Raw genomic sequence first — 24,803 nt, 5'->3', positions numbered from 1 at the left:
CAATGTGAGAATTCCATGAAATAAAGTAAAATGATTAAACATATAGAGAATGTCCCAATCTACGAGAAATTTACTATGCAGTGCAAACTAGTCTCCAATATGTGGGCCAACCACAATGATTCTCAGCACAATGGCTAATACAATGAAAGCACTCCTGAGAACATAAAACAAAACAAACAAGAGATAAATCAAAAGTCATTGTGTAGCAAAAGTAATGAAAAATGATTAGTAAGTTGTTTAAAAAACACCAGTGTCCGTCCTGGAGAGCCTGCTATTCTTTCTCATGGTGATGAGAAGGAAACAATTTCTTTACTGTGCTATCATAAAAAGTGTTTAGATTATTACATTTTTATTCTTATTAAGTGTGAGATCAATTAGCACAGAATGGTTGCTAAATACAATATTGAAAGATTACTAATATTTAATATTGATATATAATATTAGTTACACGTTAACCAGCTGTGTACCCCAATAATCACACAGACAGATTGGGATGTATTTAACTAGCCTAGATTACAATGCTGAGCAATAGCTACTCAATTGTAAACCTCCAACTAGGATAGCTTCCCCCCACCCATATTTTACGCATATCGTAGGTCCAGCTCCTTTCTCCTGGTGTTTTTTAGTCCTCTCCCTAAGAACATTATACCAACAATACAGTACTTTATAAATAATAAATGTAGGCAAATATATAGAGACAGAAAAAACAATTATTCCTATTCCTATTATTCTTAGGGTTAGTATTTTCATAGTGTCCTAGATTTCCTGGATGTTTTATATCAGGAGCTTTTTTGGAGTTAGCATTTTCTTTGACAGATATATCAATTTCCTTTATTGTACTTTCTAAACCTGAGATTCTGTTTTCCTGCCTTATAGTCTATTGATGGTGCTTGCACCTGTAGTTTCTCTTTGTCTTCTTAGATTTTCTATCACCAGAATTCCATCAGTATTTTTTTTCTTTATTGCTTCTACTTATATTTTTGGGTCTGGAACAGTTTTATTAATTTCCTTCATCTATTTGTTTGTGTTTTCTTCTATATCCCTAAGAGATTTACTAATTTCCTCTTCAGGAACCTCTACCATCATCATAAAATTGTTTTAAAATAAATTTCTTGTGGATCACTTGCATAAGAATGTTCAAGGCTTGCTGTAGTAGGGTATCTGGGCTCTTATGGTTCCCTACTGTCCTGGTTCTTGTTAAATGTGTACCGATGTTGGCCTCAATAATCTGGATTTGTGGTAGTTATAGGTTTCAGTGACAGTTTCTGACTTTGTCTTTTTTGAATGACCCTAAAATGTTTTTAAAGATAATTCATTTTTCCCATCTTAGGCTTACTTCGTGTTCTATAACTACAATTTCACGATCATTTTAAGGAAAGTGTTAATTATAATTTAGAAAGGAAAGTTATATTGATATTATCAAAAGAAGAAAATAGCTGAAGGGTGTGGGAATAAGCAATGCATAGAGTGTAATCTTTATGAATTATTCTACAGTGGAATTTCTTATGTAGCTCTAATTCTGTAGTGATTTCTGCATAGTTATAGTAATAAATTGATCAATAGATGACTTACATTTTAAATTAATTTTTTAAATTAATTTGAGACTACAGAAAAATTCAAACTCCAATTTTCAACTAAATTATTATATTCTTGTTGTGTTATATTTTATGCATTAACAAACTATAATTGATTTCTTCTCTACAAACTTGTCTATAAAATCTTAATATAGTTTTGCTTTTAATGGGAAATATGTTAAAATTTTAAGTCATACAAAATATTTTGTACATACTTACTCAGCTCTCTATTTTGTTTAGAAACATACTAATTTCATAGTGTTAAAATCTGTATAAACATATATACTTTATTTACTTACATATGTAACATGTCCTATGGTTAACACTTCCACAATCCTTTCTTTATTCTTTTTAGATATGATCAGTACATTGTTTTTATCAATGGCAACACTATGGTCATTCTTATCAGCAATCTATTCTTATATTTTGTTGTTTCTTAGTACCTACCCATAAATATTTGCTCAAACAAGCTCAATTTGCTCACCTCTGATTCTACATTCTACTCTCAAGTGAGGTCATGTGATACATGATATTTTCTGTCACTGGCTTATTTCAGTTATCTTAAATCTCTAGCTCCCCCTGTGATGTGGTAAATATCTTTATATCGATTGCTATCTCAGCCATATTCTACCTAATATCCACTCTCAGCCATATTCTACCTAATATCCACTCTCAGCCATATTCTAGCTAATAGCCACTCTCAGCCATATTCTTCCTAATAGCCACTCCTCTCAGCCATATTCTACCTAATATCCGCCCACTCATTGTGTGTGGCTTTAACATTTCTTTACCCGTTCATCAAGCAGTTAATGGACACCTGGATGTCTGGACTTGCTGACTATTCTGAGCAGCGCACAGTGAACAAGAGAGTGAAAATGTGGTTTCCTAATACTGACTTCAGTTCAAGGAAATATCAAGGCGCTCTACAAATGAGTTAATGAGGATGTTCTGAAAGCACATAGTGTCTACCTTTATATATCAGGTCTATGTGCACAAAGGACAGAACCCATCAAGCAATCTCCATACTTAGCATACATAAATACATGCACAAAAACCCTTCAACATGTCAATTTTTAATCCTGTAGATAACATCAAATTCTCTATACACACATGAATTTGCCCGAGTGGAAAGAATATTCTGGTTTATCATTTTCCCAATAGGCAAAGGTGTGTGTGTGTGTGTGTGTGTGTGTGTGTGTGTGTGTGTGTGTGTGTGTGTGCACGCATGCCTGTATTCATGTGTACATGTGTACACATGCACACTTGTAAACTGTTATTTTGGCCAGAGAAGAAAGAGTTACCCAGTTCTCTGGTCTTATAGTCCCTTTCCTTACACATATAATTTTATGTGATAATATGAAAGATAAGATCTTATGAGATTTAATTATAATAATTTCTATATCTGTTTAAATTATTTTAACAAATCTAAATAATTTTGACAGATTTAGGTAATAGAGACTTGTTAAGCATATAACATATCTCATAATTATCAACTACTTTGTCTTAATATGCATATTTTTGTTGAAATTTAAGAATAAATTTTTCCTTTATAAATAAAAGATGTTTTACCACCACTCATACCATCTAATTAGAGCCTTTTAATACACAGTTGCTTTATTCAGTGATTATTTAAAGATACAAAGTAGTAAGATTGTTTAATTTTCCTTGTTTGCTGTTCTTTGGAAATTCCAACTCCATGGTTCAGTGATCTAAGCCATATGCATGGAAAGCTATTATACTAACGTCACTGATACTTTGCATTCTGCAGCAGTCTCCACATCCAATAAGAAATATTCTGCTAATGTAATTAAAATTATTATTTTAAATTCGTGTGTTTTATACCCTTTTAGTATGAATGAATTATTATTAATATAGATATAAATGAATGCAAGGGTTATTTGGAGGTCTTTCTCAATTTTTAAAATCTTGTAATAATAATTTAATGGACATGAGTTATATACTCTATTATTAAAACTAGAATTGGTTATTAACATTTTTATACTTATCAAGATTATTAAATGCTATCAAATTATACACATACATGTCCATATGTATACATGTATAAAGAGAGATGCATATGCTATATATTATTTATATAATTTCTCTATGGTATGGTATCAATTCTATATCAAGTCAAGTAATTTATTGGAGGAGTGGAGAGGTATTGGGTTGTCAAGATTGTGAGGATTTTAATTTGCAAATGTTATGAAATGATATTCTGCCTTGACTACTAGCAGTAATTAGACTTTTGTTTTAAGCATTTAGTCAGAATTTTTAATATTTTCCTCTTCTTTTTTTATCACTTATTGATCAAAGTTGTTTGCAGTGTTGAGTCCTTTTGCTTTGTTTTCATTTCTATTTAATCTATTTTTAAATACTATTTGTCAATTTAACCATTTTTACTAAGCTTAAATAGTTATTGCATTTGTAATTAATGAGAGTTAGTTATGGAGCTAAACTAAAGAAACTGTGCTCATGTGATAATAGATTGGAAACTGGAAGATAAGCATGAAATTAAAGCTTAATATAAATATAGGTGATTGCATCTAAATATTCTTATATTATTATACCTGAGTATATCATTTATCCAATAAATAGTTTCTCACAGAGTAGTGAACACATGATTTCATCAGGTTAAAAAATTAGCCCCTTCCATATGTGGCTGAATCTACTCCTTCATATGGAATATGTACATTAAATTGTGTGCTGTCAAAAAATAAGTAATATTCAACACAAACACTCAAATACACAGAGAGAGAGAGAGAGAGAGAGAGAGAGAGAGAGAGAGAGAGAGAGAGAGAGAGAGAGAGGCTGCTAAATTAAATCTAAATGAAGAAGCTCCTATTTGCAAGAGATGAATCAATCTCAACAACAAAATGAAGAAAAGTATAAGATAATCAGTCAAAATAAAAAATAAATATTTTTGAATTCAGACTGACATAAATCTATTGCTGAATAAATAAAGATAGAAGGAAATAAAAGTGCAAAAGAATTCTAAATGATTCATGTATGTGCTCTTGGATATGCTAAATTTTATTTGTCAACTTGCCTCCACTGAAGGATGTTCAGAGTGCTGATATTGCATTATTTATCAAGATGTTGACACAGATAATTCTGTGAGAACTGACATTAATTTAGTTCAATATGTAAAAATGGTGACTCTCACCAGTTAGAACTATCCTGTTTCTTAAGACTCCACATAGGATAATAAGGAAAATTATTCAAAAGAATTATTTAGAAATAAAAACAATTAAGTGATATGTATTTTTTCTCAAGGAAGGAATGTAAATTCCTATTTTTTTAAAACAATCTGTATTTAGCATCAGTTTTCTCAATAATAACAATCTGAATGTTAGGATAAAATATAGCTTTTTTGTAGAAATACATGACGCTAACAATATGGGTTGGTTATCAGGACCAATGATAAGCCATGAATTGTGTGATGGTAAGTGATCTTCAGATGATGTAAAAAGAACGGTTCTGTTTTTAACTGAAATTCAGAGTGTTGGCCTTCTTATCAGACAGGTGTCATAAAAATCACAATCATGAACTTGCTACAAGACTGACTGTACTCAAAGCCTTTCCACATCAACAATAAAATACAGGAATTCACAGATAAAACAGGCCAAGAAAATATATCTTTTGCAGTGAGCCTGGGATCTTGTAAGAAAAAAATAGCATTAAGTAAAATTAAGAAACTGAGATGAACCAGGGACCTTAGTTATGACATTGCCTCCTAATAGTTTATTAATTGTAAGGTGTGGCAAACTCAACAGTAACAGAGAGGAAACTTAAGATCTATTTAAAATCTATAGAGCATAATGGATAACAAATAATCTATCATTCCCATCCTAAAAAACATGCCACACCTTTTCCATGCCAAAATATGATATGTACTTCAAAACACAGAAAAAGTTTATTTACAGAGGAACAAAAGCAAAACCGTAAGAATGCACATAATACAGTTTAATAAATTACCAAAATTACTGAAAGAGTTTCTGGCATTTAGAACCACTGTTTACATAGACATATTTTTAATGGCTCCATTTGACTGGCTTAAGAAGTATATAATTTCTGACAAATAGTCCTGTGTCAGTACAGTTCTACAAGTTGACTCTAATTCACTGTGTGGGGGCGGTTGGTATGGTCTTCATTTAAGTCAGTGGGAAGTAATTGGTTAAATAAAAATCAATAGAGTGATATTAAGGTATTAGCAAATCTTGGGACTTCCAAGATGCTGGCAGCAAGGGAGCATCATATCTAAGTGGCAGAGGTCAGAGACTTAATATCTTGCAGATAACCTGGCAGGTCACTCAGCAGTTCCCACCTGGCCAGAAGCCTCTAGGCTGCCCATTGCTCCCAACCTGCGCCTGCCCAATGCTCCCCACATGTATCCACCTAGAACCTCTTGATGGGATGTCACTCCCATCCCATGACTGCCCAGTGCCTCCGCCAAGCCCACCAATTCCATCCCACTACAGCACAAGTCCACAGAGGACTTTGAACTCCAGAGACATGCAGATCCAGCCTTTGGAACAGATCTGCTAGCTGTCTTGAGGTGACCAGAAGAACCTCACAGGATCACAGGGCTAGAGAAACTCAACAGGTTCTGGGAACAAACAACCAACACCACTGACAAACAGAGGCCTAAAGGCCAGCATAATGACCCAATCAAAAAAACAAAACAAAAAACAGGGAAATATGACTTCACCATAACCCCTGTTCTCCCAAAACACTGGATATGTCAATGCTACAGAAACACAGGAAAATTATCTTAAATTACTGTTTTTAAAGATGATTGAGGCATTTAAAGAGAAAACAAATAAGGCCCTCAAAGTAATATAGGAAAACACAATTAAACAAATAGAGGCCTTTAAAGAAGAAACGAAAACCCTCAAAATAGTATAGGAAAATACAACCAGATAAATAAAGGCCATCAAAAACATTTGGGAAAATACTATTAAAAGGTGAAGGAAATGGATAAAATGGGTCAAGATCTGAAAATATAAATAGAATCAATAAAGAAAGCACAAACTGAGAAAATCCTGGACATGGAAAACTTAACAAATATAACAGGAACCACTGAGGTAGAAGTCCCCAACAAAATATGAGAGATTGGGAAGAGAATCTCAGGATCAGAAGATTCAGGAGAAGAAACTAACACATTTGTCAAAAAAATTAATAAAATTGGAAAAACTCCTGGTATATAACATACATTATATCAAGGACAACATGGAAAAACAAAATCTAAGAACAGTAGGAATAGAAGGAAAGAAAGATTTTAGGCTCCAAGGATGAAAAAATATTTTCAAGAAAATTTCCCCAACCTAAAAAAGTTATGCATTTAAACATATGACAGGTCTACATTACATCAAATAGACTAGGCCAGGAAAGAAATTCCTATTGCTGCATAACAATCAAAACACTAAATGTACAGAACAAAGAAAAAATATTAAAAGTGGAAGAAAAAGGCCAAGTAACTTATAAACGCAGACTCATCAGAATCGCACCTGACTCCTCAGGAGAGGGTTTAACATCCAGAAGGGCCTAAATAGATGCCATGTAAACAAGAGACCACAGATGCCAGCCAGGATTACTATATGGAGCCAGGGTTTCGTACAGAAAATCCAAAAACTGAGAATAACTAAAACAATCCTATACAACAAAAGAATTTCTGGAGGTATATCCTTCACTGATTTCAAGCTGTATTACAAGAAAATGGTAATAAAAACTGCATGGTTTTGTCATGAAAATAGACTCATGAATCAATGGAATCAAATTGAAGACCCAGAAATAAATCCACACACATATGGACACTTGATTTTTGATAAAAGGGCTAAAACAATACCAATGCCAAAAGACAGTGTCTTCAAGAAATGGTACTGGTCTAACTGGATGTCTACATGTAGAATAATGAAATTAGATCCATATTTATCACGCTGTACAAATTCAAATCCAAGTGGATTCAAGACCCTCAAATAACATCAGATACAGTAAATTCATTAGGAGAAAAAGTGGTGAAGAGCCTTTAACTCATTGTCATGAGTCAACTTCCTAAACATAACAGCAAAAGTAAAGGCCCAACAATTAATAAATGAGACCTCTTGAAACTGAAAAGCTTCTGTAAGGCAAAGGACACTGTTAGTAGAACTATATGGCAGGTCAAAAGATTGGGAAAAGATCTTCACGAATCCAACATATGACAAAGGGCTAATGTCCAAATTATATGAAGAACTTAAAATTTAAACATTAACAAAAAATAACCCAATTAAAAAATGGGGCACAGAACTAAACAGAGAAATCTCAACAATAGAATATTGAATGGTCTAGAAGCACTTAAATAAATGCCCAGTGACCTTAATCATCAGGGAAATGCAAATCAAAACTATGCTGAGATTGGATTTTATACCTGTCAGGATGGCTAAGATCAAAATTTAACTGGCAGCATATTCTGGCAAGGATTTGGAGAAAGGGAGACACTCCTCCATTGCTGGAGGGAGTGCAAACTTGCACAATTTTGGAAATCATTCTGGCTCTTTCTCAGAAAACTGGGAATAGCTCTACCAGAAGACACAGTCATACCACTACTGGACACTTGTTCAACTATGTTAATAGCAGCTTTATTCATAATAGCCAGAACCTGGAAACAACCTAGATGTTCCTCAGCTGAAGAATGGATAATGAGACTTTGGTAAATTTACACAATGGAATAATATTCAGCTACTGAAAACAAAGAAATCATGAAATTTTCAGGCAAATGGATGAAATTTAAAAGAAGACCATGCTTAGTGAGTTAACAGAGTTGCAGAAAGGCATACATGGTCTGTGCTCTCTATCAGTGGATCGTAGCCATGTATTAAAGGATAAGCAAAGCACAATGCACAGACCTAAGGAAGATAAGAGCAAGAAGATACAAGTTAGGATGCTTAAATCTCACGCAGAAGGAGAAATAGGGAAGATACAGGCAACGGTTGATGAGAGGGAATAAGATAGGAGAGGCAGTGTGAAGAGCTTTGAGAGTGGATATCAGCCCTTCAGAGAACAGGGATGGGAAGACAGAAGGCTTGTGGAGAGAAGAGCATCTCTGTGGCAAGCTGGAGACTTAGGTCAGGATATGCTTCTGGAAGGATGTGAGGGGTACTCTGGCAGAGACTTCTACGAGCACGAGCCATAGAAACTGAGGAGCACTCACCCCCAACTTAATATCTACTCTGCCAAGAAGATGTGCATAAATATAGAGCAGATAGAGCAGAAATTGAGGGAATGCCCATGGAAGGGAGATCACCCCTGACACTATTAAGGATACTCTGCTATGCTCAAGGGCAGGAGGCTAGCAGAGTTGTCCACTGAGAGATTCCAACCAGCAGTGCTTTGAAACAGATGCTGAGACTAACATCAAAGATTTTGGTGTTTCCTTTGGAAACGTGTAGAGGGAAAAAAGGACATGAATGTGGCGGGAGCTCCACAACAATACCAACAAAGCCAACTAACCAGGAGTCAGAGGGGCTTTCTGAGACTGAAGAACCCATCAAGATCCAGACCAGCCCCCAACACAGATGTTACCGATGGGCAGCTCATACTTTGTGTGGATCCTCTAAGAATGGGTGGATCCTTTAAGAATGGGAGCAAGGACTGGCATGGAGTTTCTTGTCAGCTTTCTGCTCACTTTCCCTTGCCAGGACTGCCTTGTCAGGCTGCAGGGGAAGAGGACACACCGGTCCTGATGGGACTTGATGAGCTGGTGTGGATGGCAAGGGGACAGGGATCTCTCCTTTTCTGAGGAGTAGAGGAGGGAGAAAGAATAACAGGGATGCAGGGCGGGACTGTGAGGAGAACAGGTATGGGGCTACAACCCGGACGTAAAGTGAATAAGCAATGTGCAAGATATAAATAAAGCTAACAATAATGGGTTTGGCTTTCCAATGAAATATTGTCAATTGAACTTGGTCATTTTAATTTTTCCAAAATAAAATTTAAAAGAAAAGTTGTAAAATTAGATGCATAGTGAAGGAGAATGTATTTTTAGGAGTTGAAGGAAGGAGTAAATATAATCAAAATACATTATATAACATTCTCAAAGAAAATACAAAACTGATGGAAAATAAGCATCACAATACTCTTACAGATTTAAATTTCTTTTAAGAAACCAAAGAATATTTTGCCAATTAATTCAATTCAAAAGCAATTATTCTATCTAATCTATGTTCCCTTGTACTAGATCTGCCTGCATATCCATTGATGATTATGCTAATTCATCTCCAGTGTTTTCTTGCTATTTACCCAATGGTGGTTTTGTCTTATTATATGGTTTGTTTACCTTGAGATCAGAATATAAGATAGATTTATTTTGCCTGATATCTTAGATCAGAGTGCCTTTTAGGGAAAGGAATAGAAGAACACAATTCATATGTCAGAAAAAGGAATTCAATGCCATATGGAGAGAATACATTACAAAATGAAGTAAAGAAAGAAAAAAGATTTAAAAAAAATTTTTTTTCTTTTTTTTTTTTTTATTAATTTATTCTTGTTACATCTCAATGTTTATTCCATCCCTTGTATCCTCCCATTCCCCCCCCCCATTTTCCCATTATTCCCCTCCCCTATGACTGTTCCTGAGGGGGATTACGTCCCCCTATATATTCTCATAGGGTATCAAGTCTCTTCTTGGCTACTTGCTGTCCTTCCTCTGAGTGCCCAGAAGCAGAAAGAATCAAATGGTATATACTCACTTATATCTGCATACTAGCCCAAGGGGCATGTCCCACAAAAGCCTTCACTTACCAGGAAACTGGGACAGAGGGGAAGGCATCCTATTGGGACTTTAAAAAAAAATTTTATTATTAATTTATTCTTGTTACATCTCAATAGTTATCCCATCCCTTGTGTCCTCCCCTTTTCCCTTTATTCCCCTCCCCTATGACTGTTCCTGAGGGAGATTACCTCCTCCTGTATATGCTCATAGGGTATCAAGTCTCTTCTCGGTAACCTGCTATCCTTCCTCTGAGTGCCACCAGGTCTCCCCCTCCAGGGGACATGGTCAAATGTGAGGCACCAGAGTATGTGAGAAAGTCACATCCCACTCTCCACTCAACTGTGGAGACTGTTCTGACCATTGGCTAGATCTGGGTAGGGGTTTAAAGTTTACCGCCTGTATTGTCCTTGGCTGGTGCTTTAGTTTGAGCGGGACCCCTGGGCCCAAATCTGCCTATCATAATGTTCTACTTGTAGGTTTCTAGGACCCTCTGGATCCTTCTACTTTGCCATTCTCCCATGCTTCTCTCATCTAGAGTCCCAATAGGATGTCCTCCCCTCTGTCCCAGTTTCCTGGTAAGTGAAGGCTTTCGTGGGACATGCCCCATACTCACTTATATCTGCATACTAGCCCACAAAAGAGATTTTATAATATTTTATTTAAATATTTGTATGTCTTTGATATAATCACAGTATTTCTTCAGGCCCTTTCCTCCCTCCAAACCCTCACTATACCCATTCATACTCTCCTTCAAATACATGGTCTCATTTTTCATTAATTGTTATTGTATGCATATATGTATATGTTAAGACATATTTCTCTAAATATAAGCCACTCAATCCTATACTTTTAAATGTATGTATGTGTGTATGTATGTACGTATATTTTCATACTACAGAAACCATTTGTGTGCTGTTCTCTGGGCACCAACGCTTCCAGCTTCTTCAGTTACCCATAGTTCTTCGTATACATTTGAGACCTCATGGGCTTTTCCCTGTCGTTTTTGGCATTTCCATTAGCGTCGTCCTTGTTAACATCACATTTTGGCAGTAATATTTGTGAAGCTTCGTATGTTTAGTACATTTAAATGTAGGTTTAATTAAAAGTAATTACTCCAATGAAGTTAAGCACAGTAGACATTGATTGATGTTAACCATCTATAAATTTCAACTCATAAAATTTTAACAAAATATACTTTTAAATATATTTACTGAAGATATTAACTTGGACCCTTTTGTAGTACTATGAGAACATGATACTTAAATTCCCTCTTTGGAAACTCATGGATATAGTCTCCATCTTGATTTATGACATTGGTCGTTGCTCTACATCTGTGGGAAATGATCCATGTCAATCTGATGCCTCCTACTGTCTGATTAACTGTCCTCATTACAGATGTTAAGTGACGTGGTGTCAGCACATCTTCCCCTGAGGACTTTAATGCCTCACACAACAATATTGATCTGGCCCTTTTACTGCTCTGGTGGAATTTTTCCCAATTTGCTTTGTAAGTTGTGGGTCACCCAAACTCCATTCCCACAGGTCCTGCCAATTCCCTTCTCACTCACAACTTCTGGTGCTCTTTATCTGTGGAACAAGTATTCAACTGTTCTGGTTACTTCTCTCATTGCCCCATTGTATTGATTCCTTGCAAAGTTTCAACAGTCTCAGCTTTAATAAAGCTCTCCAAGATGAATATCTCAATAAGCTATATAAGGTTTCAGTGTCAATATATATATATATAGAGAGAGAGAGGTAAAATTAAATTTCAAAATTAGCAATGGGAATTATGAGAAAAATAATGATTAGTGTCCATAAGATCAGGAAATTTTTTTTCGGTGATTTTTTTTATTAATTTATTCTTGTTACATCTCAATGTTTATCCCATCCCTTGTATCCTCCCATTCCTTCTCCCCCCCCCCCATTTTCCCATTATTCCCCTCCCCTATGACTGTTCCTGAGGGGGATTACCTCCCCCTATATATTCTCATAGGGTATCAAGTCTCTTCTTGGCTACCTGCTGTCCTTCCTCTGAGTGCCACCAGGTCTCCCCCTCCAGGGGACATGGTCAAATGTGGAAATTTTTATAAGAAGAAAATGTTGATAATTAAAAAGAATGATAATTATATACTTACTTATTGGGGGAAAATGCTGTGTTTTCTCTTAATGAAATGCCATCATCTGAGAAATGGACTTGAAGGTACAAAAATTACCATATATTTCAGTATCTAAAAATTTTTATTTGGTTTTTTATATTTAAATTATTAGAAATGCATCAAGCAGTAAATGTTTGTTTGATAGACTGACTTCCAGGCTGGAAATGTCCCTTCCGTTCTCTCAGAGCCTTGCTTCCCTCTAGACTGTGGCGCTCTATGACATTGCCAATGCCAATCCTACACAGCTGTATGTTATTCCTTTCCTTTCTGTCTGTCTGTCTTTCTTCCTTTCTCTTTCATGCTTTTTTTCTTTCTTTCATTTTGGTTATTTGAGACAGGGTTTCTAACAGCCCTGGATCTCCTGTATTTTCTTTGTTGACCAGGCTGGCCTCGAACTTACAGAGATCTACCTAGTTTTACTTCCCTGAGTGCTCAGGTTAAAGGTGTGCACCACCAGGCCTGGCTTGCATCTTATTCTTTTATAATTAAGATGCATGTCTGACAGAAAATGAATAAAGAAATCTAATACAAATTTGTGTATGAATTATACATTAATATAAATGTTTATAAAACCTTTTCAAAGGAAAAAGATCAGCTCAAAAGATCAGCTCAGTCTATTTCCACTGGCTGAGTTCCTTTCTTGGTAATTAGTTCCTTGACAGTTTCATATTTTATACAATATGCTTTGATAATATTTACCATCCTCAATTTTTCTAAGATCTCCCTTTTTTCCTACTTACCTAGCTTCATGCCCCCTAAAACAAAACAAAACAAAAAACAAACAAACAAACAAAAAAAAAGCCAACAAAAACAAAAACAAGAAACCAAAATACCAAAACCTTAAGCAACAATTTGTACTGCCCAAATAATCTTGGATATGTGCTCTTCACCGGAGTGTGACCCACTGCTGTTTTATGGCATATTTTAACTTATCCAGGGAGCATTTAAACATATATGACAAACTCACTGTATTTTACTCACTGTGGCAACTTTTCACAAAGTCTGGTATCTATTCCTTTTAAAGGTCACAAGGAAAAATGTGAATAGAGGAGTCAGAGGAACAAGCTCAGTTCATGGTTTTGATATTTTAATGTGGATGAAAATTAGATGCAAATTGTAGACTCTGCCCAAGAACCTCACAGCTATTTAAGTGTCATTTTACAAAGAAATTAGATTTCATTGTTTTTCTCCAAAGAAAAATGTAATTTTACAGCTACCATCGATGAGAAAGCAAAATAAAGAACAAAAGCATGTTCTAAGTTCATGTATGACTAACACTTGAAAATGTATGATATTCCCACAGTTTTAGCATATATATTATAGCAGAAAAATTTGATAATCTTACATTGAAGCCAAAGACATGGCAGTATTATCTGATACTCTGTGTTTTCTCTTTGTATATTGGAATAATACCCCTTGTGCTGCAGGACAGCTAATCAAGAGGAACATTTTAATAGATACAAAGTATGTCTATCTATTTTCCTTAGATGATGATTCTTTTTATTCAATTATAACTTAATAAAAGAGAATTCTCAGTCTTATGTATTTCAAGATATTTCAGTTCCAGTGCATTTACTTAAAGGAATGATCCCTTTGTCTGTTACGCCTGAGATTTCTTTTGGCTGCACTTTGGTCAAGCGTTTTTGACTTAGGTAGCACCACACTAATAAACAATATTTCTTGATGTTTCATCAGAGAAGAACTGCCATGTCATTGGCCCTATTGCTAGTATGTTATCACTGATCTTTTAATTAAAGTGTGTGTGATGGTTAGTCTGGACTGTCAAATTGACAAGTTTTAAAACTCCCCAAGAGACAAAGCATCTCAGTGCTAGACTGAATAAGAAAGAGAGAGGGAGAGGGAGAACATCATTCATTACACTCTGACTCCTGGCTGTGGATTCGAAACGATCAGACACTATACACTCCTGCTGCTGTGCTCTCTGCTCCATGATGGGCAGAATCACAAACTATGATCCAGCAAAACCATTCATCTTTTATGTGACTTTTATTAAGAATTAGCTAACACACCAATGACAAACCTAACCAATGCAGGGCATCTCCTCTAGGTTTCCTCCTTATGGAGCCGCCATTTGCCCTTTGAAATCATTCATTAGTTTGAATAGAATTAGATTAAGTATATACAGTTTCCTTATAGCTCATCAAAGTTCAATTCTATATATTAGTAACTATAAATGACTACTTGGTAAAATTGACTACTTCATTAATTTAGTGTGTACAGTTATGCATATGGATGGATATATGTACCCAGCAGTAAAACAAAAGGGAAGATTCTTAAAAGTGTCATATTTAATATTGAATGGTAATTTTTATGAAAAAATGAAAATTTAGTGTGATTTACATTCTTTCTTTTGTTTAATTTTGATCTGGGGTCTCAGCATGTTTTTGTTTGTTTGTTTGTTTGTTTGCTTTGTTTTAGTTTGGTTTGGTTTGGGTTTTTGTGTGTGTGTGTGTGGTTTTTGTTTGTTTGTTTGAGATGAACTTCTTTGAGCAAATATAATATGAGCTGAAAATATAATGGTAAGTACTAATAATACTTACCCTGAGCATGAGATTCCCAAGCAGAAACACATCTATGGAAGAAATATAGTGACATTTTTTCCAGGTAGAAAGAAGGATTTGGCTGAATAAGAAGACTGTGGCATGTGACTAAAGATGTAGACAAGCTGTGTCTAGAAAAGCCTCAGTAATTACTATAAATTCATCCTGATTTCCACTAGGAGAGTGAATGTATATAAATTGCATGACCAGTGTCATCTGTAGTTATATGTGTATATGTTTTTATACCCTAACATGAATGTAAATCTTTATGAAAATTTGCCCTTATTGTGTGTTAATGCCTATCACTTTATTGAAAACCCTTCACATATTTCTTCATTATAAATTCATACTACACATAGCAATCAAGGACCAAATAATGGTGTATAATATTTAAGTTACAGTGTAGCAATCCAAGTATGAATAATCACTGTATACATCATCTAAGTAATGATAAAACAAAAGTAAAAATAATACATGAAAAGAAGAAATAGATAAAAAGAACAGAGACAAATAAAAAATAACAATCTCAGGGTCCTTTTTGTCTCTATATTTGAAAGGCTGGATTTTACTATTTCCTTATGATTCTTTTGAGACCTATATTTTACATGTTAGCTAATGCACGATGAGGAATGACAGGTTCCCATAATGACTGTCTCCCTTCCTTGGGTCAGCCAAGGTGAGTCTTTACTCATCCATTACTGGCGTTACAAATCTAGGACACCATTTCCTCGGTACACTTTTAGTATTCTCCCCTATCTAGTGATTATATATTTCACAATTGATTGGCAGAATATTATCATCTCAAATAAAATTTTAGAGCTCCAGGTATGGTGTGACATCCCAAGAGAATAGAAGGTGTGACCAGGGAGAAGATAACTTTTTGTTTATTGCGAATTACCAGGGCAAAATTGTTACAGCTTGTAATAGTTACTGAGCATGACTGTGAAATACTGTGATTTTTTTTTCCCCCAGAATTTCTTCCGGCAGATTAGGTAACTCTTAGAGCTCCCAATACTTAATAGATACATTATATGAAGTTTGGTGTCAAATTCCATATCGTTATGGTGTGGAATAACAACTTTAATATTTCCAAAGTAAAGTCAAATTTCTGAGTTTTAACTCCTTATTTTTTGCCATTTTCTGGCATGTGGATGTACAGGAAGATAGAGAACTCACATACAAAAGTTAATTAATTCATTAAAAATGAAACAATAACAACAACATTAAAAACCCAGAAAGTCACAGAGCTCACCAAAATTATGTAGATATTTATACCTGGAAAAAATAGGTGAAATAGTTCAAAACAATGGGAGCTGTTTTAAATTAGATATTCCATATATTTTATAGAAATTTGACATATGAGACAAGAAAGACAAAGGAAAGTAAGGAAAGAAGGATTTTTAAAGATCTGAAAATTGAAAGCTTCTTTCCATCTGACTGACTATTATGGAAACAAAGGAGGAAACACTCATGATAGGTGACGTCAGGAATATGTCTCAGTGCCATATCAGCAGCATCAAACAGCACACTCAACTGTAAAAGCAAGTGTGATTTTCTCACCATCATGTCCGAGGAGTAAAAAGGAAACTAGGTAGTGTATGTCAACATTTGTCTTCCATGCCTTGGAATGTGGGCTGCACCCATTACTGCAGGGGAGGAGAGCAGTGTGTCTGTGACACTGCTTTCACATATTGTCTTCAATCGTTAATCACCCGAAAGGACAAGGGGCTCCAAGTGTCCACTGGTACCTGAAAAGAGGCAAACCATACCACTTCACTCCTCTACAGAAAACTCGATACACTGGTTCAGGAATACAATGGCCTAGGTATAGATATTGAGTCTTACTATTACCATTCATGTTGGTTTGAGCAGATGTCACTTCCTGTGAAATTCTCAGTAATAATCTTATGGATGGGACAAATTTGATGCAAATATACATAAAATTATCTTGCATTGGAACTGAAATTAAATATATCGCATCTAGTTTTGACGGTATTTGGCATGCCCACTCCCACTGTTTGCTTCCCACCGAGCTACAAAGTCATGACATATAAGATGTAATTCAGACCCATGCAGGTTTGTGAATGCTACTTCAGACTCTGTAAGCCCCTGTGAGCACTGCTTAATTGATTCCATGGTGTCCTCAACAACTGGTTCATACAATTCTTCCCCATCTTCTCTAGGTGTTTACCAAGCTCCACCTACTGTTTGGCTTTGAGTCTCGGCATCAGTTTCCGTGAGCTGCTGGATGAAGGCTGAAGGCTCCCCAATGAGAACTGGGTAAGGCACCAATCTATGAGCACAGCAGAATATCATAGGAATCATTTTATTAATGTTATTTATTTATTTATTTATTTATTTATTCATTTATTTGTTTGTTTATTTGTTTTTGGCCAGAGTGTTTGGCTTTATCATGGATCTGTAGGATATCCACCTTGCTGTTCCTGGTAGCCTGTCAGTGTCAGGATTGGGCTCAGTTTCACGGCATAGGCCTCAATTTGGATTAGTTGGTGGTTGGCCACTCCCACAAGTTCTGTGTCAATGTTACCCTAGGATATCTTGTAGGCAGGAAAAGTTGTGGAGCAGAGAGTTTATGAGTGGGTTGGTGTTCCAGTTCCTTCACTGGAAGCCTTGCCTGTTCCCAGAAGACAGCTAGTTTAGGCTCATTTTCCCAAATTATTAAGCATATTTACTAGGGTCACTTTTGTAGATTCCATGGAGTTTCCACTACACTAGGCTTCCATATCACCTCACCAAATTCACTCCAATTCCAGGTGTCCCTCCCTCTTTATCTCTCCAAATGTATCCTTCCTGATCCCATGCCCACTTGCTCCCTGTCTACCCCACTTCAATGAATTCAGAATTTGTAATACTAAATTAATTTAAATATGCTGTGGTTATGTTAAGTCAATTTCATTTTCTACATTTTTTTACAAAAAAATCTTTTGAAAAAATTAAATTAATCAACATGAATAGGAAAAGATGGTTAACATAGTTTTTTACAAAGTGTTTAATATCTAGGCCATATTAAGAAATCCAAGGGCTGGAGAGATGGCTCAGAGGTTAAGAGCACTGTCTTTTCTTCCAGAAGTCTTGAGTTCAATTCCCAGCAACCACATGATGACTCACAATCTTCTATAATGAGATCTTGTGCCCTCTTCTAGTGTACAGGCACACATGCAGGCAGAATACTGTATAAATAAATAAATCTAATAAAAAAGACACAACACATCACATAAAAAAAGAAATTTAAATATGTATTAGCAAATGTTTAATAAATAAAAGTAAATAGACCTATGGCGATAGCTCTCTAAAAGAAGCATGGGTAAACGTTATATCAAACAAAAGATCGATACCTCCATTAACCAAAAGCACACTGCTGTGATGCCCCATTTGAATAAGAATTATTGTTTTTAGCAATATTAAAAGTATGCAAATGTTTGGAATGGCAGGAAAAGGGTTCCTAGCAAACTGTGGGTGAAAATCAAAGTCGCTTTCTGCACCATTGAATGGAGAGTGAGATCTGACTTTCATGAGAACTCTGGTGCCCCATCTTTGACCACGTCCCCTTGATGGAGAGGCCTGGTGGCACTCAGAGGAAGGATAGCAGGTTACCAAGAAGAGACTTGATACCCTATGAACATATACAGGGGGAGGAGGTCCCCCTCAGTCACAGTCATAGGGGAGGGGAGTAGGGGGAAAGCAGGAGGGAGGGAGGAATAGGAGGATACAAGGAATGGGCTAACAATTGAGATGTAATATGAGTAAATTAGTAAAAAACAAATGGAAAAAATATAAAGCCAGGCACATGCCTTTAATCTCAGCACTTGGGAGACAGAGGCAGGCAGATCAATGTGAATTCGAGGCCAGCCTGGTCTACAGAGCGAGTTCCAGGACAGCTAGAGCTGTTACACTGAGAAATTCTGTTTCCAAAACAACAAATAAATAAATAAGTAAAAATAAAAAAGAAAGAAAGAAAATCTAAGTCACCATATTTGTTATCCAACAGTATATCTCTTCCTCAAAATTTAAATATCAATCTACCACATGATCCAGCAACCCCTCCAATGGGAGTGTGCACGAACACTTAAAATTTCGAGCGTTAGCCAGGATGTAGTGGCACACCCCTGTAATCCCAGCACTTGGAAGGCAGAGGCACGGGTGAGCTCTGAGTTCAAGGCCAGAGAGTGAGTTCTAGGGCAGCCAGGGCTACATAGAAACATCCTGTCTTGAAAAAACAAAAGCAAGGCAAAACAAAACAAAACAAAAATAGAATATTTAAAAGTCACCCATAATTTTCTCTTTATTACAACACTACTTATAAAAGTGAAAAATAGAAATAATGTTAATGTCTTTAAGTTGACTAGTGGCTAATAGAGCTCATTATATATGCATGATAGAATACAGTTCAACCAGAAAGGTCTTATGTTGAATTGCATGTAATTATGTAAAATAAACTGGACACCAAAGGCAAGTACTGAGGGGACCATAATTCTGTTAGTATGTATTATCTAAAATACATAATGCACTAAATTTTAGGGTCCAGTACCTAACATCACTGAATTATGAGTATTATATATAATTGAATATACATACATGTGTATGTTATGTATAATTGTGGATAAGAACACTGAAGTGAAGTTCTTCAAATAAAATCTGGTTTGGGGATGTATAATAGAGTGACTGCAAAGTCAACCCACTGGGATGTCTTCCTGGAACAAGGTTTGACTCAATTAAATAGATGCAATTTGTTTCAGTAGCTCTTCAATGCTGGTCAGAGACCAAGGGCATGGCCTAAGCAAGCCACCTAACTCTAGGGTATAGAACATGAGTGAGTGTGCGAGGGAGACAGAACCATGCTAACAGAAGGAGATCTCTCACAAGGGAGAAGATCCTTGGGTTTGGATATAGGTTGGCAAGATTGGCAAGAAACATATATGTCAACCAGAAGAGAAGACTCAGCAATCAGCCTTTGGTGGACATAAGAATGTAGTATGCAGGTAGTCAGGGGAGTAACAAAAATAGTGAAAGAGGGAGGAATCCCACATTTTGAAACAGGGGATAGGTGGAAGACTTAAGCTGTTGATTGGCAGTAGTTATCTGGATTCCATTTGACCTGAGAGGTGCATTTCTTGTACTTTACAAGAATCCTTTTAAGTTTACAAAGGGAGGTAAATTTTAGACACATTAGCTTTACCACTGGTTGTAATTTCCAGTGAAATCCACATTGTATGGAAAGGACACAATCATATACATGTGTGTTATCCATGGCAGAGCCTTGAAAAAACCCTTTGGGTTAAAAGCATGAATATTCTTTGAGGTGATCTTAGGAAAAGCAAAAGACTTATAGATCTTTTTTACACCTGTAAAACAGTAACATAGGGAGAACCAAAACCTCCTATAAAGCAGAAACACAAAAGTTCTCATGATCTTAATTATATTTTATTAATTTTTATTTAAGTAATTTATTCAGATTAAATCTCAATTGTTATCCCCTCGCTTGTATCATCCCATTCCTCCTCCCTAACTCTTTCATCCCATTCCCCTGCCCTAGGTCTGTCACAGAAGGGGACCTCCTCCCACACTATAAGATCACAGCCCATCAGATCTCTTGTTGGTAGCCTGCTTACTCTTCCTCTGGTGTCATCTTATCTCCCCACCAAGGGGAAGTGGTCAAATAGGGGGCACCAGAGTATGTACACGGCAGTCCCTGCTCTCCTCACAACTGTGTAGAATGTGTTGTCCATTGACTAGATCTGGATGGGGGGGGGAGGGTCTAAGTTTACTGCATGCATTGACTTTTGTTGATACAGTAATTTGAGCTGACCCATCTGGGTCCAGATCCGCCAGTCTTGATGGTCTTTTCGTAGGTTTCTAGGACCCTCTGGATCCTTCTATTTCCCCATTCTTCCATACCTCTCTCACCTAGCATCCCAATAGGAAGTCCCAGTAGCTATTCCACTCCTTGAAATATACCCAAAAGATGCTCCACCACACAACAAGGACATATGCTCAACCATATTCATAGCAGCCTTATTCATAATAGCTAGAGCCTGGAAACAACCTAAATGTCCCTCAGTTGAAGAATGGATAAAGAAACTGTGGTACATTTACACTATGGAACACTACTGAGCTATTAAAAACAAGGAAATCCTGGAATTTGCAGGCAATGGATGGAACTAGAGATGATCATCCTGAGTGAGTTAACCCAGACCCAAAAAGATACACATGGCATATAATCACTTATAATTGGACACTAGTCCAAAAGGGATGTTCCCTGAAAGTCTTCCCTTAGCCAAAGATCTTAATTTTCAGCATCATTACATACTGTGAAAGAGGGTCTTCTTCCCTCTGGACAGAATACTGGATATATATAATTCAAGCACAACGGGAAACATTTTAAGTCTATATTTGAAAGACAAGATAAAGGAAATTTAAAATCATGAATTTGCAAATATGATAGCAAATATGACAATATAGTGGAATGCTTTTTTAAACCAGACTTAGATTAATAAATCAGGGCTCCAGTAATTGCTGTCACAGTGTTAGATAGTTAGTACAATAGCATAGCAAAGGGAAGAAATCTGAAGCATTTATATCTATTTTGGATATCTTAACACATTCTTTAGACCCTCTACCTTCATAACTTGCATTTACCAAACTTAGAACACCTTCTTAGAAGTTTCAGCATTAGCTGAACTTCTATGTCATTATCTAATTATTTACCATGAGAATAGGTGAAATTGCTTCAAGCAGTCACTGTCCTTTAGCTAAAAGAATGGTAAAAGTTTTTTTTTTTTTTATCTGAGACCTATGTTTTAAGTCTGGTAATAAGGTAGACTGTCTCTAGAGTTGACAGTAGCAGCTCTAAGAATCAAACTTAAGGCCTGATATATTGCATATGAAGAAGACTGAGAAGGTATCTGAAGCCTGTTTATCTTAACATAATGCCTATGAGTAAGGCAAATCTGTTTGATTTTTTTTCTTTTTTTTTTTTTTATTAATTTATTCTTGTTACATCTCAATGTTTATCCCATCCCTTGTATCCTCCCATTCCTCCCCCCCCCATTTTCCCCTTATTCCCCTCCCCTATGACTGTTCCTGAGGGGGATTACGTCCCCCTATATATTCTCATAGGATATCAAGTCTCTTCTTGGCTACTTGCTGTCCTTCCTCTGAGTGCCACCAGGTCTCCCCCTCCAGGGGACATGGTCAAATGTGAGGCACCAGAGTACGTGAGAAAGTCGTATCACACTCTCCACTCAACTGTGGAGAATATTCTGACCATTGGCTAGATCTGGGAAGGGGTTTAAAGTTTACCTCCTGTATTGTCCTTGGCTGGTGCCTTAGTTTGAGCGGGACCCCTGGGCCCAGAAAGGATACAGAGGGTCCTAGAAATCTACAAGTAGAACAATATGATCTGTTTGATTTTTTAAAAAGTATCTAGTAGTTTTAACTAGCTATTGAATTGACTAAGAATTAACATGGTGAATTACTTTGGGTTAAGGACCTAATTGCCTATTCTCTAGCTATCAAACTATCGTTAGCTTAGGTATCAATGTTTTCAGAGACATGAGAAGGATAAACTATAATTTAAGTGAATTTATATAACAATCAAAATAACAGAGATGGCTAGTTAGTCATATCCCAGTAACTAGAGAGTTGTTCCAGGTCTCATGGCAATAGGAACAGGCAGCCTGGTCATCAGGTACAGAGGATCTGTGATTGCTCCGTGGAAGGAGAACATGAAGGAACTGACCTCAGCTGATTTTCAGCAGTGTGAGGCAATAACTCTCCAGGTGTCCAGTGTGTGCACAGTTCATGCTGGGCCCTGAAGAGGATAAAATGGAGGCAGTCTTGCCCCATGGTTAGCACACCACAATTCAGAGTTGAAGTCATCTGCCACTGCGTCCAAACCTTCTGAGACCTTGGGGGAACTGCTGTTATGATTTGTTACGAAAACCACTGTTTTTCATAATAAATTTATATATATTAAATGCCAAGTTCAGCAGATCTCTGACAAGTTTGAGGGCCAGCATTTTTGAGCTAAGCAATTTTTGTCTATCTCTACCTATCTTCTCTAAACTACATCTTGCAAACATAAAACAGAATGTTATGACCTTATTCTAGGTTTAATATTGAAAATGTGACTAAAATATATTTTTAAACATGTTAAAGGATTTGATAATTTATAAGATATTAATCATTAAAGACTATACTTCAGGTTTTATTCTTGTTAAGTTGAAATGTAAAAAAAAAAAAAAAAACATAAACATAGTCCATAGAGAGAACGCAGAACAGTTTCCTGTATGATTTAGCTTATAAGAAGTTCATGGCTTATAAAACTCTAAAGGTATATTAATAGTTTAATAACATTGCCATACCCAAAAAACAAGGCTAAATATATTTCTAAGGCAGTGATTTTTAAGCTATTGAGAATGAAGGTCAAGCATAATAATCAAGTTCTAATATTATAAACAAATGAATGTCTCTAGAATTAATATATCACATCTCCAGGCTTAGCAATATAGAAAACTCTGTAAAACAGTTTTAAAATTGAATTTGAATTTATTATATCAGACCCACTGACCAGGAACACAGAGCAACTGGCAATAAGAGACCCAGTATTTATCCATGCAAGGACTAGTGAGGACATAGGTAGTTAGACATACATTTTTTAAATTACCTTGTTTATCTGAATCGGTTCTTATAACCTTGAAATTAAAAAATAATGGAACCAGGGTTGAATTTACATATATATATACACACATATATATATGTATGTATATATAGTGTAAAATATAATTTTGAATTTATATAAAATGCTATACCTGTTTAAAATGAGACTTACTATTTTTTTTTAGCAGAAGCTTAAAAGATAGAAGTTACATTTGGAGTTCAGCAAAGATTTGAACAGTGCTGGCATCCTTCAAAAAGGTGTCAGGCATAGCCATGATTTTCCCAAAGCAAAGATGGCGAATACTCATGTGATTGCCCTCAGTCAAGATGGCGACAAGTACACAACTCCATCCCTTCTATCCCCAAATCAGCATGGGTTGTGAGCAGCCTGTACCTGGCGGATTTTCAAAGTGCTGTCTGGGCCACCTCGGGGTAGGTGTTGGAGAGGACTCCTAGTTGCTGCCTCTGCTGCCAAGGCCACCTCTCCTTGAAGCCACTGCAACCAGAGCTACAGCCAGAGCTGCTATCATTAGCAACTGACGTGACCATGCATGGGTGCAGGGTAGACTGAACCTGGAGCCAAGGACACAGAGGGCAGTAGTGGGAAATGGAGGAAAACTGGAGCCAGAGCCATATGGGAGAATCTCTAAGTAGAATTTAGAATTAAATTTACCTAAGAAGTGGTGAAAATTGGTCTGATGGTGGTGGCTTAAAACTATGTTTTGGAGTGAGAAAAAGGTATAGGAAAGTAAAGGCTGTTTTTTATGTTCCCCAGTTGCTTTAGCTGTGTGATGGGACAATTTAGAAGCTACTTGTCTCCAAAAAGCTTAGACGTCTGAGCTGGGAACTCCGTTCTCGTGGGTGGGAGAAGAGAGGAATAAATCAGTCAAGTCTGATCCAATGGCATCCCAGAGGGCTAGGAGAATTAGAAATGAATTGGCAGAAGCTGGTCAAATGTGTCATCACACGGTTTGCCTACGGCCAGGGCAGACGCCCTATGGGCACAATATCACCTGGTTCCAGAATTTTTGGTGTTCGAGAAAGAGTGAAAGAAAACCAGGACAACAGGACAACCCAGGAC

This window comes from Acomys russatus, chromosome 31 (assembly GCF_903995435.1).
Source record: "Acomys russatus chromosome 31, mAcoRus1.1, whole genome shotgun sequence".
Classification (NCBI taxonomy): Eukaryota; Metazoa; Chordata; class Mammalia; order Rodentia; family Muridae; genus Acomys; species Acomys russatus.
This window is presented reverse-complemented; position numbering follows the sequence as displayed.